The sequence below is a fragment of the Tripterygium wilfordii genome, chromosome 7, assembly GCF_013401445.1.
Source record: "Tripterygium wilfordii isolate XIE 37 chromosome 7, ASM1340144v1, whole genome shotgun sequence".
Taxonomy (NCBI): Eukaryota; Viridiplantae; Streptophyta; class Magnoliopsida; order Celastrales; family Celastraceae; genus Tripterygium; species Tripterygium wilfordii.
The window spans coordinates 8,788,779-8,804,041 of NC_052238.1; positions in this window are offsets into that span (position 1 = coordinate 8,788,779).

The window sequence follows — 15,263 nt, forward strand, 5'->3', positions numbered from 1 at the left end:
CTCATGTATGGATGGAATTGAGCATTGCCAAAGCATCAAAGTGGACCGTTGTACTCTCTTTAGCGTTCTTAGCAGTCCAACTTGCTAGTATAGCATTCGTACAACGTTTCGTTAGGTAAAGATACCAATAGACCGAGTTATGTTTGAAATTGCATAAAACTTGAAAAGCTCATCTATGGACAGAATTGAGCATTCCCAAAGCATCAAAGTGGACCGTTGTACTCTATCTAGTGTTCTCAGAAGTCTAACTTGCTAGTTTAACTTTCCTACAACGTTTCGTTATTTAAAGATGCCAATAGACCAAGTTATATTTGAAATTACCGAAAACTTGATAAGCTCGTGTATGGATGACTTGAGCACTCCCAAAGCATCAAAGTGGACCGTTGTACTCTATTTAGTGTTCTTAGCAGTCCAACTTGCTAGTTTTGCTTTCGTACAACATTTCGTTAGGTAAATATGCCAATAGACCAAGTTATGTTTGAAATTGCAGAAAACTTGAAAAGCTCGTCTATCGACTGAATTCAGAATTCGTAAAGCATCAAAGTGGACCGTTGTACTCTATTAAGTGTTTTTAGAAGTCTGAATTGCTAGTTCAGTTTTCGTAGAACGTTTCGTTAGGTAAATATGCCAATAGACCAAGTTATGCTTGAAATTGCACAAAACCTTAAAAGCTCGTCAATGGACAGAATTGAGCATTCCCAAAGCGTCAAAGTGGACCTTTGTACTCTATTTAGTGTTCTTAAGAGTCTAACTTGCTAGTTTAGCGTTCGTACAATGTTTCGTTCGATAAAGATGCCAGTAGACCAAGTTCTGTTTGAAAATGCACAAAACTTGAAAAGCTCGCCTATGGACAGAATTGATCATTCCCAAAGCATCAAAGTGGACCGTTGTACTTCATTTAGTGTTCTTAGAAGTCTAACTTGCTAGTTTAGCTTTCGTACAACGTTTCGTCGGGTGAAGATGCCAATAGACCAAGTTATGTTTGAAATTGCACAAAACATGAAAAGCTCGTCTATGGACAGAATTAAGGATTCCCAAAGTATCAAAGTGGACCGTTGTACTCTATTTGATGCTCTTAGCAGTCTAACTTGCTAGTTTAGCTTTCGTACAATGTTTCGTTAGGTACAAATGCCAAAAGAGCAAGTTATGTTTGAAATTGCATCAAAGTGGACTGTTGTACCCTATTTATTGTTCTTGGAATTCTAACTTTCTAGTTTAACATTCGTACAACGTTTCGTTAGGTAAAGATACCAATAGGCCAAGTTTTGCATGAAATTGCACAAAACTTGAAATGCTTGTGCATGGATGGAATTGAGCATTCCCAAAGCATCAAAGTGGACCGTTGTACTTTATTTAGTGTTCTTAGCAGTCTAACATGCTAGTTTAGCTTTCATACAACGTTTCGTTAGGTAGAAAGGCCAATAGACCAAGTTATCTTTGAAATTGCCGAAAACTTGAAAAGCTTATCTATGGACAGAATTGAGTTTTCCCAAAGCATCAAAGTAGACCGTTGTACTCTATTTAGTGTTCTTATAAGTCTACCTTGCTTGTTTAGCTTTCGTACAATGTTTCGTTCGATAAAGATGCAAATAGACCATGTTATGCGTGAAAATGCACAAAACTTGAAAAGCTCGTGTATGGAAAAAACTGAGCATTCGCAAAGCATCAAAGTGGACCGTTGTACTCAATTTAGTGTTCTTAGAAGTCTAACTTGCTAGTTTAGCTTTCGTACAACATTTCGTAAGGTAAAGATCCCAATAGACCAGGTTATGTTTGAACATGCACAAAACCTGAATTGCTATTCTATGGAAAGAATTGAGCATTCCCAAAGCATCAAAGTGGATCGTTGTACTCTATTTAGTGGTCTTTGTAGTCTAACTTGCTAGTTTAGCATTCGTACAACGTTTCGTTAGGTAAAGATGCCAATAGACCAAGTTATGTTTCAAATTACACAAAACTTGAAAAGTTTGTCGATGGACAAAATTGAGCATACCTAAAGCATCAAAGTGGGCCGTTGTACTCTATTTAGTGTTCTTAGATGTTTAACTTGCTAGTTTAACTTTCGTACAACGTTTCCTTAGGTAAAGATACCAATAGACCAAGTTGTATTTGAAATTACACAATATTTGAAAAGCTCATGTATGGATGGAATTGAGCATTGCCAAAGCATCAAAGTGGACCGTTGTACTCTCTTTAGCGTTCTTAGCAGTCCAACTTGCTACTATAGCATTCGTACAACGTTTCGTTAGGTAAAGATACCAATAGACCGAGTTATGTTTGAAATTGCATAAAACTTGAAAAGCTCATCTATGGACAGAATTGAGCATTCCCAAAGCATCAAAGTGGACCGTTGTACTCTATCTAGTGTTCTCAGAAGTCTAACTTGCTAGTTTGGTTTTCGTACAACATTTCGTAAGGTAAAGATACCGAAAGACCAGGTTATGTTTGAACTTGCACAAAACCTAAAAAGCTATCCCACTGGCAAAATTGAGCATTCCCAAATCATCAAAGTGGACCGTTGTACTTTATTTAGTGTTCTTATCAATCTAACTTGCTAGTTTAGCTTTCGTACAATGTTTCGTTAGGTAAAGATGCCAATAGACCAAGTTATATTTGAAATTGCAGAAAACTTGAAAAGCTCGTCTATGGACAGAATTGAGCATTCCCAGAGCATCAAAGTGGACCGTTGTACTCTATTTAGTGTTCTTAGAAGTCTAACTTGCTAGTTTAGCTTTCGTACAACGTTTCGTTCGATAAAGATGCAAATAGACCATGTTATGTTTGAAAATGCACAAAACTTCAAAAGCTCGCCTATGGACAGAATTGAGCATTCCCAAAGCATAAAAGTGGACCGTTGTACTCTATCTAGTGTTCTCAGAAGTCTAATTTGATAGTTTAGTTTTCGTACAACATTTCGTAAGGTAAAGACGCCGATAGATCAGGTTATGTTTGAACTTGCACAAAACTTGAAAAGCTCGTGTATGGAAAAAACTGAGCATTCCCAAAGCATCAAAGTGAACCGTTGTACTCAATTTAGTGTTCTTAGAAGTCTAACTTGCTAGTTTAGCTTTCGTACAACATTTCGTAAAGTAAAGATCCCAATAGACGAAGTTATGTTTGAACATGCACAAAACCTGAATTGCTATTATATGGAAAGAATTGAGCATTCCCAAAGCATCACAGTGGATTGTTGTACTCTATTTAGTGGTCTTGGTAGTCTAACTTGTTAGTTTAGCTTTCGTACAACGTTTTGTTAGGTAAAGATGCCAATAGACCAAGTTATGTTTGAAATTGCACAAAACTTGAAAAGTTTGTCCATGGACAGAATTGAACATTCCTAAAGCATCAAAGTGGACCGTTGTACTCTATTTAGTGTTCTTAGATGTCTAACTTGCTAGTTTAACTTGCTAGTTTAACTTGCTAGTGTTCTTAGAAGTCTAGCAATAGACCAAGTTATATTTGAAATTACACAAAACTTGAAAAGCTCGTGCATGGATGGAATTGAGCACTCCCGAAGCATCAAAGTTGACTGTTGGACTCTATTTAGTTTTCTTAGCAGTCAAACTTCCTAGTTTAGCTTTCGTACAACGTTTCGTTAGGTAAAGATGCCAATAGACCAAGTTATGTTTGAAATTACAGAAAACTTGAAAGGCTCGTATATGGACTGAATAGAGCATTCGTAAAGCATCAAAGTGGACCGTTATACTCTATTTAGTGTTTTTAGAAGTCTATATTGCTAGTTCAGCTTTCGTACAACGTTTCGTTAGGTAAAGATGCCAATAGACCAAGATGTGCTTGAAATTGCACAAAACCTTAAAAGCTCGTCTATGGACATAATTGAGCATTCCCAAAGCGTCAAAGTGGACCTTTGTACTATATTTAGTGTCCTTAGGAGTCTAACATGCTAGTTTAGCTTTCGTACAACATTTCGTTCGATAAAGATTCCAGTACACCAAGTTATGTTTGAAAATGCACAAAACTTGAAAAGCTCGTCCATGGACAGAATTGATCATTCTCACAGCATCAAAGTGGACCGTTTTACTCGATTTAGTGTTCTTAGAAGTCTAACATGCTATTTTAGCTTTCGTACAATGTTTCGTTAGGTAAAGATGCCAATAGACCAAGTTTTGTTTGAAATTGCACAAAACCTGAAAAGCTCGTTTATGGATAGAATTGAGCATTCCCAAAGTATCAAAGTGGACCGTTGTACTCTATTTGATGCTCTTAGCAGTCTAACTTGCTAGTTTAGCTTTCGTACAATGTTTCGTTAGGTACAAATGCCAAAAGAGCAAGTTATGTTTGAAATTGCATCAAAGTGGACTGTTGTACCCTATTTATTGTTCTTGGAATTCTAACTTTCTAGTTTAACATTCGTACAACGTTTCGTTAGGTAAAGATACCAATAGGCCAAGTTTTGCATGAAATTGCACAAAACTTGAAATGCTTGTGCATGGATGGAATTGAGCATTCCCAAAGCATCAAAGTGGACCGTTGTACTTTATTTAGTGTTCTTAGCAGTCTAACATGCTAGTTTAGCTTTCGTACAACGTTTCGTTAGGTAGAAAGGCCAATAGACCAAGTTATCTTTGAAATTGCCGAAAACTTGAAAAGCTCCTCTATGGACAGAATTGAGTTTTCCCAAAGCATCAAAGTAGACCGTTGTACTCTATTTAGTGTTCTTATAAGTCTACCTTGCTAGTTTAGCTTTCGTACAACGTTTCGTTCGATAAAGATGCAAATAGACCATGTTATGTGTGAAAATGCACAAAACTTGAAAAGCTCATGTATGGAAAAAACTGAGCAGTCCCAAAGCATCAAAGTGGACCGTTGTAGTCTATTTAGTGTTCTTAGAAGTCTAACTTGCTAGTTTCGCTTTCGTACAACGTTTCGTTCGATAAAGATGCAAATAGACCATGTTATGTTTGAAAATGCACAAAACTTGAAAAGCTCGCCTATGGACAGAATTGAGCATTCACAAAGCATCAAAGTGGACCGTTGTACTCTATCTAGTGTTCTCAGAAGTCTAATTTGCTAGTTTAATTTTCGTACAACATTTCGTAAGGTAAAGACGCCGATAGACCAGGTTATGTTTGAACTTGCACAAAACCTAAAAAGCTATCCTATGGACAAAATTGAGCATTCCCAAAGCATCAAAGTGGATCGTTGTACTCTATTTAGTGGTCTTGGTTGTCTAACATGCTAGGTTAGCTTTCGTACAACGTTTTGTTAGGTAAATATGCCAATAGACCAAGTTATGTTCGAAATTGCACAGAACTTGAAAAGTTTGTCCATGGACAAAATTGAGCATTCCTAAAGCATCAAAGTGGACCGTTGTACTCTATTTAGTATTCTTGGAAGTCTAACATGCTAGTTTAACTTTCCTACAACGTTTCGTTAGGTAAAGATGCCAATAGACCAAGTTATATTTGAAATTGCACAAAACTTGATAAGCTCGTGTATGGATGACTTGAGCACTCCCAAAGCATCAAAGTGGACCGTTGTACTCTATTTAGTGTTCTTAGCAGTCCAACTTGCTAGTTTAGCTTTCGTACAACATTTCGTTAGGTAAATATGCCAATAGACGAAGTTATGTTTGAAATTGCAGAAAACTTGAAAAGCTCGTCTATCGACTGAATTCAGAATTCGTAAAGCATCAAAGTGAACCGTTGTACTCTATTTAGTGTTTTTAGAAGTCTGAATTTCTAGTTCAGCTTTCGTACAACGTTTCGTTAGGTAAAGATGCCAATAGACCAAGTTATGCTTGAAATTGCACAAAACCTTAAAAGCTCGTCAATGGACAGAATTGAGCATTCCCAAAGCGTCAAAGTGGACCTTTGTACTCTATTTAGTGTTCTTAGGAGTCTAACTTGCTAGTTTAGCGTTCGTACAATGTTTCGTTCGATAAAGATGCCAGTAGACCAAGTTTTGTTTGAAAATGCACAAAACTTGAAAAGCTCGCCTATGGACAGAATTGATCATTCCCAAAGCATCAAAGTGGACCGTTGTACTCCATTTAGTGTTCTTAGAAGTCTAAATTGCTAGTTTAGCTTTCGTACAACGTTTCGTCGGGTGAAGATGCCAATAGACCAAGTTATGTTTGAAATTGCACAAAACATGAAAAGCTCGTTTATGGACAGAATTAAGCATTCCCAAAGTATCAAAGTGGACCGTTGTACTCTATTTGATGCTCTTAGCAGTCTAACTTGCTAGTTTAGCTTTCGTACAATGTTTCGTTAGGTACAAATGCCAAAAGAGCAAGTTATGCTTGAAATTGCATCAAAGAGGACTGTTGTACCCTATTTATTGTTCTTGGAATTCTAACTTTCTAGTTTAACATTCGTACAATGTTTCGTTAGGTAAAGATACCAATAGGCCAAGTTTTGCATGAAATTGCACAAAACTTGAAATGCTTGTGCATGGATGGAATTGAGCATTCCCAAAGCATCAAAGTGGACCATTGTACTTTATTTAGTGTTCTTAGCAGTCTAACATGCTAGTTTAGCTTTCGTACAACGTTTCGTTAGGTAGAAAGGCCAATAGACCAAGTTATCTTTGAAATTGCCGAAAACTTGAAAAGCTTATCTATGGACAGAATTGAGTTTTCCCAAAGCATCAAGTAGACCGTTGTACTCTATTTAGTGTTCTTATAAGTCTATCTTGCTTGTTTAGCTTTCGTACAATGTTTCGTTCGATAAAGATGCAAATAGACCATGTTATGTGTGAAAATGCACAAAACTTGAAAAGCTCGTATATGGAAAAAACTGAGTATTCCCAAAGCATCAAAGTGGACCGTTGTACTCAATTTAGTGTTCTTAGAAGTCTAACTTGCTAGTTTAGCTTTCGTACAACATTTCGTAAGGTAAAGATCCCAATAGACCAGGTTATGTTTGAAAATGCACAAAACCTGAATTGCTATTCTATGGAAAGAATTGAGCATTCCCAAAGCATCAAAGTGGATCGTTGTACTCTATTTAGTGGTCTTTGTAGTCTAACTTGCTAGTTTAGCATTCGTACAACGTTTCGTTAGGTAAAGATGCCAATAGACCAAGTTATGTTTCAAATTACACAAAACTTGAAAAGTTTGTCGATGGACAAAATTGAGCATACCTAAAGCATCAAAGTGGACCGTTGTACTCTATTTAGTGTTCTTAGATGTTTAACTTGCTAGTTTAACTTTCGTACAACGTTTCCTTAGGTAAAGATACCAAGAGACCAAGTTGTATTTGAAATTACACAATATTTGAAAAGCTCATGTATGGATGGAATTGAGCATTGCCAAAGCATCAAAGTGGACCGTTGTAGTCTCTTTAGTGTTCTTATCAGTCCAACTTGCTAGTATAGCCTTCGTACAACGTTTCATTAGGTAAAGATACCAATAGACCGAGTTATGTTTGAAATTGCATAAAACTTGGAAAGCTCATCTATGGACAGAATTGAGCATTCCCAAAGCATCAAAGTGGACCGTTGTACTCTATCTAGTGTTCTCAGAAGTCTAACTTGCTAGTTTAGTTTTCGTACAACATTTCGTAAGGTAAAGATACCGATAGACCAGGTTATGTTTGAACTTGCACAAAACCTAAAAAGCTATCCTACTGGCAAAATTGAGCATTCCCAAAGCATCAAAGTGGACCGTTGTACTTTATTTAGTGTTCTTATCAATCTAACTTGCTAGTTTAGCTTTCGTACAATGTTTCGTTAGGTAAAGATGCCAATAGACCATGTTATGTTTGAAAATGCACAAAACTTGAAAAGCTCGCCTATGGACAGAATTGAGCATTCCCAAAGCATCAAAGTGGACCGTTGTACTCTATCTAGTGTTCTCAGAAGTCTAATTTGCTAGTTTAGTTTTCGTACAACATTTCGTAAGGTAAAGACGCCGATAGACCAGGTTATGTTTGAACTTGCACAAAACTTGAAAAGCTCGTGTATGGAAAAAACTGAGCATTCCCAAAGCATCAAAGTGAACCGTTGTACTCAATTTAGTGTTATTAGAAGTCTAACTTGCTAGTTTAGCTTTCGTACACCATTTCGTAAGGTAAAGATCCCAATAGACCAAGTTATGTTTGAACATGCACAAAACCTGAATTGCTATTATATGGAAAGAATTGAGCATTCCCAAAGCATCAAAGTGGATCGTTGTACTCTATTTAGTGGTCTTGGTTGTCTAAGTTGTTAGTTTAGCTTTCGTACAACGTTTTGTTAGGTAAAGATGCCAATAGACCAAGTTATGTTTGAAATTGCACAAAACTTGAAAAGTTTGTCCATGGACAGAATTGAACATTCCTAAAGCATCAAAGTGGACCGTTGTACTCTATGTAGTGTTCTTAGATGTCTAACTTGCTAGTTTAACTTGCTAGTTTAACTTGCTAGTGTTCTTAGAAGTCTAGCAATAGACCAAGTTATATTTGAAATTACACAAAACTTGAAAAGCTCGTGCATGGATGGAATTGAGCACAACCGAAGCATCAAAGTGGACCGTTGGACTCTATTTAGTTTTCTTAGCAGTCCAACTTCCTAGTTTAGCTTTCGTACAACGTTTCGTTAGGTAAAGATGCCAATAGACCAAGTTATGTTTGAAATTACAGAAAACTTGAAAGGCTCGTATATGGACTGAATAGAGCATTCGTAAAGCATCAAAGTGGACCGTTATACTCTATTTAGTGTTTTTAGAAGTCTATATTGCTAGTTCAGCTTTCGTACAACGTTTCGTTAGGTAAAGATGCCAATAGACCAAGTTGTGCTTGAAATTGCACAAAACCTTAAAAGCTCGTCTATGGACAGAATTGAGAATTCCCAAAGCGTCAAAGTGGACCTTTGTACTCTATTTAGTGTCCTTAGGAGTCTAACATGCTAGTTTAGCTTTCGTACAACGTTTCGTTCGATAAAGATTCCAGTACACCAAGTTATGTTTGAAAATGCACAAAACTTGAAAAGCTTGTCTATGGATAGAATTGATCATTCTCACAGCATCAAAGTGGACCGTTTTACTCGATTTAGTGTTCTTAGAAGTCTAACATGCTATTTTAGCTTTCGTACAATGTTTCGTTAGGTAAAGATGCCAATAGACCAAGTTTTGTTTGAAATTGCACAAAACCTGAAAAGCTCGTTTATGGATAGAATTGAGCATTCCCAAAGTATCAAAGTGGACCGTTGTACTCCATTTAATGCTCTTAGCAGTCTAACTTGCTAGTTTAGTTTTCGTACAATGTTTCGTTAGGTAAAGATGCTAATAGACCATGTTATGTTTGAAATTGCACAAAACTTGAAAAGTTTGTCTATGGACGGAATTGAGCATTCCTAAAGCATCAAAGTGGACTGTTGTACCCTATTTAGTGTTCTTGGAAGTCTAACTTTCTATTTTAACATTCGTACAACGTTTCGTTAGGTAAAGATACCAATAGGCCAAGTTATGCATGAAATTGCACAAAACTTGAAAAGCTCGTGTATGGATGGAATTGAGCATTGCCAAAGCATCAAAGTCGACCGTTGTACTTTATTTATTGTTCTTAGTAGTCTAACATGCTAGTTTAGCTTTCGTACAACGTTTCGTCAGGTAAAGATCCCAATAGACCAAGTTATCTTTGAAATTGCGTAAGACATTAAAAGTTTGTTCGTGGACGAAATTGAGCATTCCTAAAGCATCAAAGTGGACCGTTGTACAATATCTAGTGTTCTTAGGTGTTGAACTTGCTAATTTAGCTCTCGTACAACGTTTCGTTAGGTAAAGCTGTCAATAGACCAAGTTATTTTTGAAATTGCACAAAACCTGATAAGCTTGTCTATGGACAGAATTGAGCATTCCCAATGCATCAAAGTGGACCGTTGTACTCTATTTAGTGTTCTTAGAAGTCTAACTTGCTAGTTTAGCTTTCGTACAACGTTTCGTTAGGTAAAGATGCCAATAGACCAAGTTATGATTGAAATTGCACAAAACCTTAAAAGCTCGTCTATGGACAGAATTGAGCATTCCCAAAGCATCAAAGTGGACCGTGTACTCTATTTAGTGTTCTTAGCAGTCTCACTTGCTAGTTTAGTTTTCGTACAACGTTTCATTTGGTAAAGATGCCAATAGACCAAGTTATATTTGAAATTGCACAAAACCAAAAGAGCTCGTCAATGGACAGAATTGAGCATTCCCAAAGTATCAAAGTGGACTATTGTACTCTATTTAATGCTCTTAGCAGTCTAACTTGCTAGTTTAGCTTTCGTACAATGTTTCGTTAGGTAAAGATCCCAATAGCCCAAGTTATGTTTGAAATTGCACAAAACATGAAAAGTTTGTCTATGGACGAAATTGAGCATTCCTAAAGCATCAAAGTGGACTGTTGTACTCTATTTAGTGTTCTTCGAAGTATAACTTTCATGTTTAACTTTCATACAACGTTTCGTTAGGTAAAGGTGCCAACAGGCCAAGTTATGCTTGAAATTGCACGAAACTTGAAAAGCTAGTGTATGGATGGAATTGAGCATTCCCAAAGCATCAAAGTGGACCATTGTACTTTATTTAGTGTTCTTAGCAGTCTAACATGCTAGTTTAGCTTTCGTACAACGTTTCGTTAGGTAGAAAGGCCAATAGACCAAGTTATCTTTGAAATTGCCGAAAACTTGAAAAGCTTATCTATGGACAGAATTGAGTTTTCCCAAAGCATCAAGTAGACCGTTGTACTCTATTTAGTGTTCTTATAAGTCTATCTTGCTTGTTTAGCTTTCGTACAATGTTTCGTTCGATAAAGATGCAAATAGACCATGTTATGTGTGAAAATGCACAAAACTTGAAAAGCTCGTATATGGAAAAAACTGAGTATTCCCAAAGCATCAAAGTGGACCGTTGTACTCAATTTAGTGTTCTTAGAAGTCTAACTTGCTAGTTTAGCTTTCGTACAACATTTCGTAAGGTAAAGATCCCAATAGACCAGGTTATGTTTGAAAATGCACAAAACCTGAATTGCTATTCTATGGAAAGAATTGAGCATTCCCAAAGCATCAAAGTGGATCGTTGTACTCTATTTAGTGGTCTTTGTAGTCTAACTTGCTAGTTTAGCATTCGTACAACGTTTCGTTAGGTAAAGATGCCAATAGACCAAGTTATGTTTCAAATTACACAAAACTTGAAAAGTTTGTCGATGGACAAAATTGAGCATACCTAAAGCATCAAAGTGGACCGTTGTACTCTATTTAGTGTTCTTAGATGTTTAACTTGCTAGTTTAACTTTCGTACAACGTTTCCTTAGGTAAAGATACCAAGAGACCAAGTTGTATTTGAAATTACACAATATTTGAAAAGCTCATGTATGGATGGAATTGAGCATTGCCAAAGCATCAAAGTGGACCGTTGTACTCTCTTTAGTGTTCTTATCAGTCCAACTTGCTAGTATAGCCTTCGTACAACGTTTCATTAGGTAAAGATACCAATAGACCGAGTTATGTTTGAAATTGCATAAAACTTGGAAAGCTCATCTATGGACAGAATTGAGCATTCCCAAAGCATCAAAGTGGACCGTTGTACTCTATCTAGTGTTCTCAGAAGTCTAACTTGCTAGTTTAGTTTTCGTACAACATTTCGTAAGGTAAAGATACCGATAGACCAGGTTATGTTTGAACTTGCACAAAACCTAAAAAGCTATCCTACTGGCAAAATTGAGCATTCCCAAAGCATCAAAGTGGACCGTTGTACTTTATTTAGTGTTCTTATCAATCTAACTTGCTAGTTTAGCTTTCGTACAATGTTTCGTTAGGTAAAGATGCCAATAGACCATGTTATGTTTGAAAATGCACAAAACTTGAAAAGCTCGCCTATGGACAGAATTGAGCATTCCCAAAGCATCAAAGTGGACCGTTGTACTCTATCTAGTGTTCTCAGAAGTCTAATTTGCTAGTTTAGTTTTCGTACAACATTTCGTAAGGTAAAGACGCCGATAGACCAGGTTATGTTTGAACTTGCACAAAACTTGAAAAGCTCGTGTATGGAAAAAACTGAGCATTCCCAAAGCATCAAAGTGAACCGTTGTACTCAATTTAGTGTTATTAGAAGTCTAACTTGCTAGTTTAGCTTTCGTACACCATTTCGTAAGGTAAAGATCCCAATAGACCAAGTTATGTTTGAACATGCACAAAACCTGAATTGCTATTATATGGAAAGAATTGAGCATTCCCAAAGCATCAAAGTGGATCGTTGTACTCTATTTAGTGGTCTTGGTTGTCTAAGTTGTTAGTTTAGCTTTCGTACAACGTTTTGTTAGGTAAAGATGCCAATAGACCAAGTTATGTTTGAAATTGCACAAAACTTGAAAAGTTTGTCCATGGACAGAATTGAACATTCCTAAAGCATCAAAGTGGACCGTTGTACTCTATGTAGTGTTCTTAGATGTCTAACTTGCTAGTTTAACTTGGTAGTTTAACTTGCTAGTGTTCTTAGAAGTCTAGCAATAGACCAAGTTATATTTGAAATTACACAAAACTTGAAAAGCTCGTGCATGGATGGAATTGAGCACAACCGAAGCATCAAAGTGGACCGTTGGACTCTATTTAGTTTTCTTAGCAGTCCAACTTCCTAGTTTAGCTTTCGTACAACGTTTCGTTAGGTAAAGATGCCAATAGACCAAGTTATGTTTGAAATTACAGAAAACTTGAAAGGCTCGTATATGGACTGAATAGAGCATTCGTAAAGCATCAAAGTGGACCGTTATACTCTATTTAGTGTTTTTAGAAGTCTATATTGCTAGTTCAGCTTTCGTACAACGTTTCGTTAGGTAAAGATGCCAATAGACCAAGTTGTGCTTGAAATTGCACAAAACCTTAAAAGCTCGTCTATGGACAGAATTGAGAATTCCCAAAGCGTCAAAGTGGACCTTTGTACTCTATTTAGTGTCCTTAGGAGTCTAACATGCTAGTTTAGCTTTCGTACAACGTTTCGTTCGATAAAGATTCCAGTACACCAAGTTATGTTTGAAAATGCACAAAACTTGAAAAGCTTGTCTATGGATAGAATTGATCATTCTCACAGCATCAAAGTGGACCGTTTTACTCGATTTAGTGTTCTTAGAAGTCTAACATGCTATTTTAGCTTTCGTACAATGTTTCGTTAGGTAAAGATGCCAATAGACCAAGTTTTGTTTGAAATTGCACAAAACCTGAAAAGCTCGTTTATGGATAGAATTGAGCATTCCCAAAGTATCAAAGTGGACCGTTGTACTCCATTTAATGCTCTTAGCAGTCTAACTTGCTAGTTTAGTTTTCGTACAATGTTTCGTTAGGTAAAGATGCTAATAGACCATGTTATGTTTGAAATTGCACAAAACTTGAAAAGTTTGTCTATGGACGGAATTGAGCATTCCTAAAGCATCAAAGTGGACTGTTGTACCCTATTTAGTGTTCTTGGAAGTCTAACTTTCTATTTTAACATTCGTACAACGTTTCGTTAGGTAAAGATACCAATAGGCCAAGTTATGCATGAAATTGCACAAAACTTGAAAAGCTCGTGTATGGATGGAATTGAGCATTGCCAAAGCATCAAAGTCGACCGTTGTACTTTATTTATTGTTCTTAGTAGTCTAACATGCTAGTTTAGCTTTCGTACAACGTTTCGTCAGGTAAAGATCCCAATAGACCAAGTTATCTTTGAAATTGCGTAAGACATTAAAAGTTTGTTCGTGGACGAAATTGAGCATTCCTAAAGCATCAAAGTGGACCGTTGTACAATATCTAGTGTTCTTAGGTGTTGAACTTGCTAATTTAGCTCTCGTACAACGTTTCGTTAGGTAAAGCTGTCAATAGACCAAGTTATTTTTGAAATTGCACAAAACCTGATAAGCTTGTCTATGGACAGAATTGAGCATTCCCAATGCATCAAAGTGGACCGTTGTACTCTATTTAGTGTTCTTAGAAGTCTAACTTGCTAGTTTAGCTTTCGTACAACGTTTCGTTAGGTAAAGATGCCAATAGACCAAGTTATGATTGAAATTGCACAAAACCTTAAAAGCTCGTCTATGGACAGAATTGAGCATTCCCAAAGCATCAAAGTGGACCGTGTACTCTATTTAGTGTTCTTAGCAGTCTCACTTGCTAGTTTAGTTTTCGTACAACGTTTCATTTGGTAAAGATGCCAATAGACCAAGTTATATTTGAAATTGCACAAAACCAAAAGAGCTCGTCAATGGACAGAATTGAGCATTCCCAAAGTATCAAAGTGGACTATTGTACTCTATTTAATGCTCTTAGCAGTCTAACTTGCTAGTTTAGCTTTCGTACAATGTTTCGTTAGGTAAAGATCCCAATAGCCCAAGTTATGTTTGAAATTGCACAAAACATGAAAAGTTTGTCTATGGACGAAATTGAGCATTCCTAAAGCATCAAAGTGGACTGTTGTACTCTATTTAGTGTTCTTCGAAGTATAACTTTCATGTTTAACTTTCATACAACGTTTCGTTAGGTAAAGGTGCCAACAGGCCAAGTTATGCTTGAAATTGCACGAAACTTGAAAAGCTAGTGTATGGATGGAATTGAGCATTCCCAAAGCATCAAAGTGGACCATTGTACTTTATTTAGTGTTCTTAGCAGTCTAACATGCTAGTTTAGCTTTCGTACAACGTTTCGTTAGGTAGAAAGGCCAATAGACCAAGTTATCTTTGAAATTGCCGAAAACTTGAAAAGCTTATCTATGGACAGAATTGAGTTTTCCCAAAGCATCAAGTAGACCGTTGTACTCTATTTAGTGTTCTTATAAGTCTATCTTGCTTGTTTAGCTTTCGTACAATGTTTCGTTCGATAAAGATGCAAATAGACCATGTTATGTGTGAAAATGCACAAAACTTGAAAAGCTCGTATATGGAAAAAACTGAGTATTCCCAAAGCATCAAAGTGGACCGTTGTACTCAATTTAGTGTTCTTAGAAGTCTAACTTGCTAGTTTAGCTTTCGTACAACATTTCGTAAGGTAAAGATCCCAATAGACCAGGTTATGTTTGAAAATGCACAAAACCTGAATTGCTATTCTATGGAAAGAATTGAGCATTCCCAAAGCATCAAAGTGGATCGTTGTACTCTATTTAGTGGTCTTTGTAGTCTAACTTGCTAGTTTAGCATTCGTACAACGTTTCGTTAGGTAAAGATGCCAATAGACCAAGTTATGTTTCAAATTACACAAAACTTGAAAAGTTTGTCGATGGACAAAATTGAGCATACCTAAAGCATCAAAGTGGACCGTTGTACTCTATTTAGTGTTCTTAGATGTTTAACTTGCTAGTTTAACTTTCGTACAACGTTTCC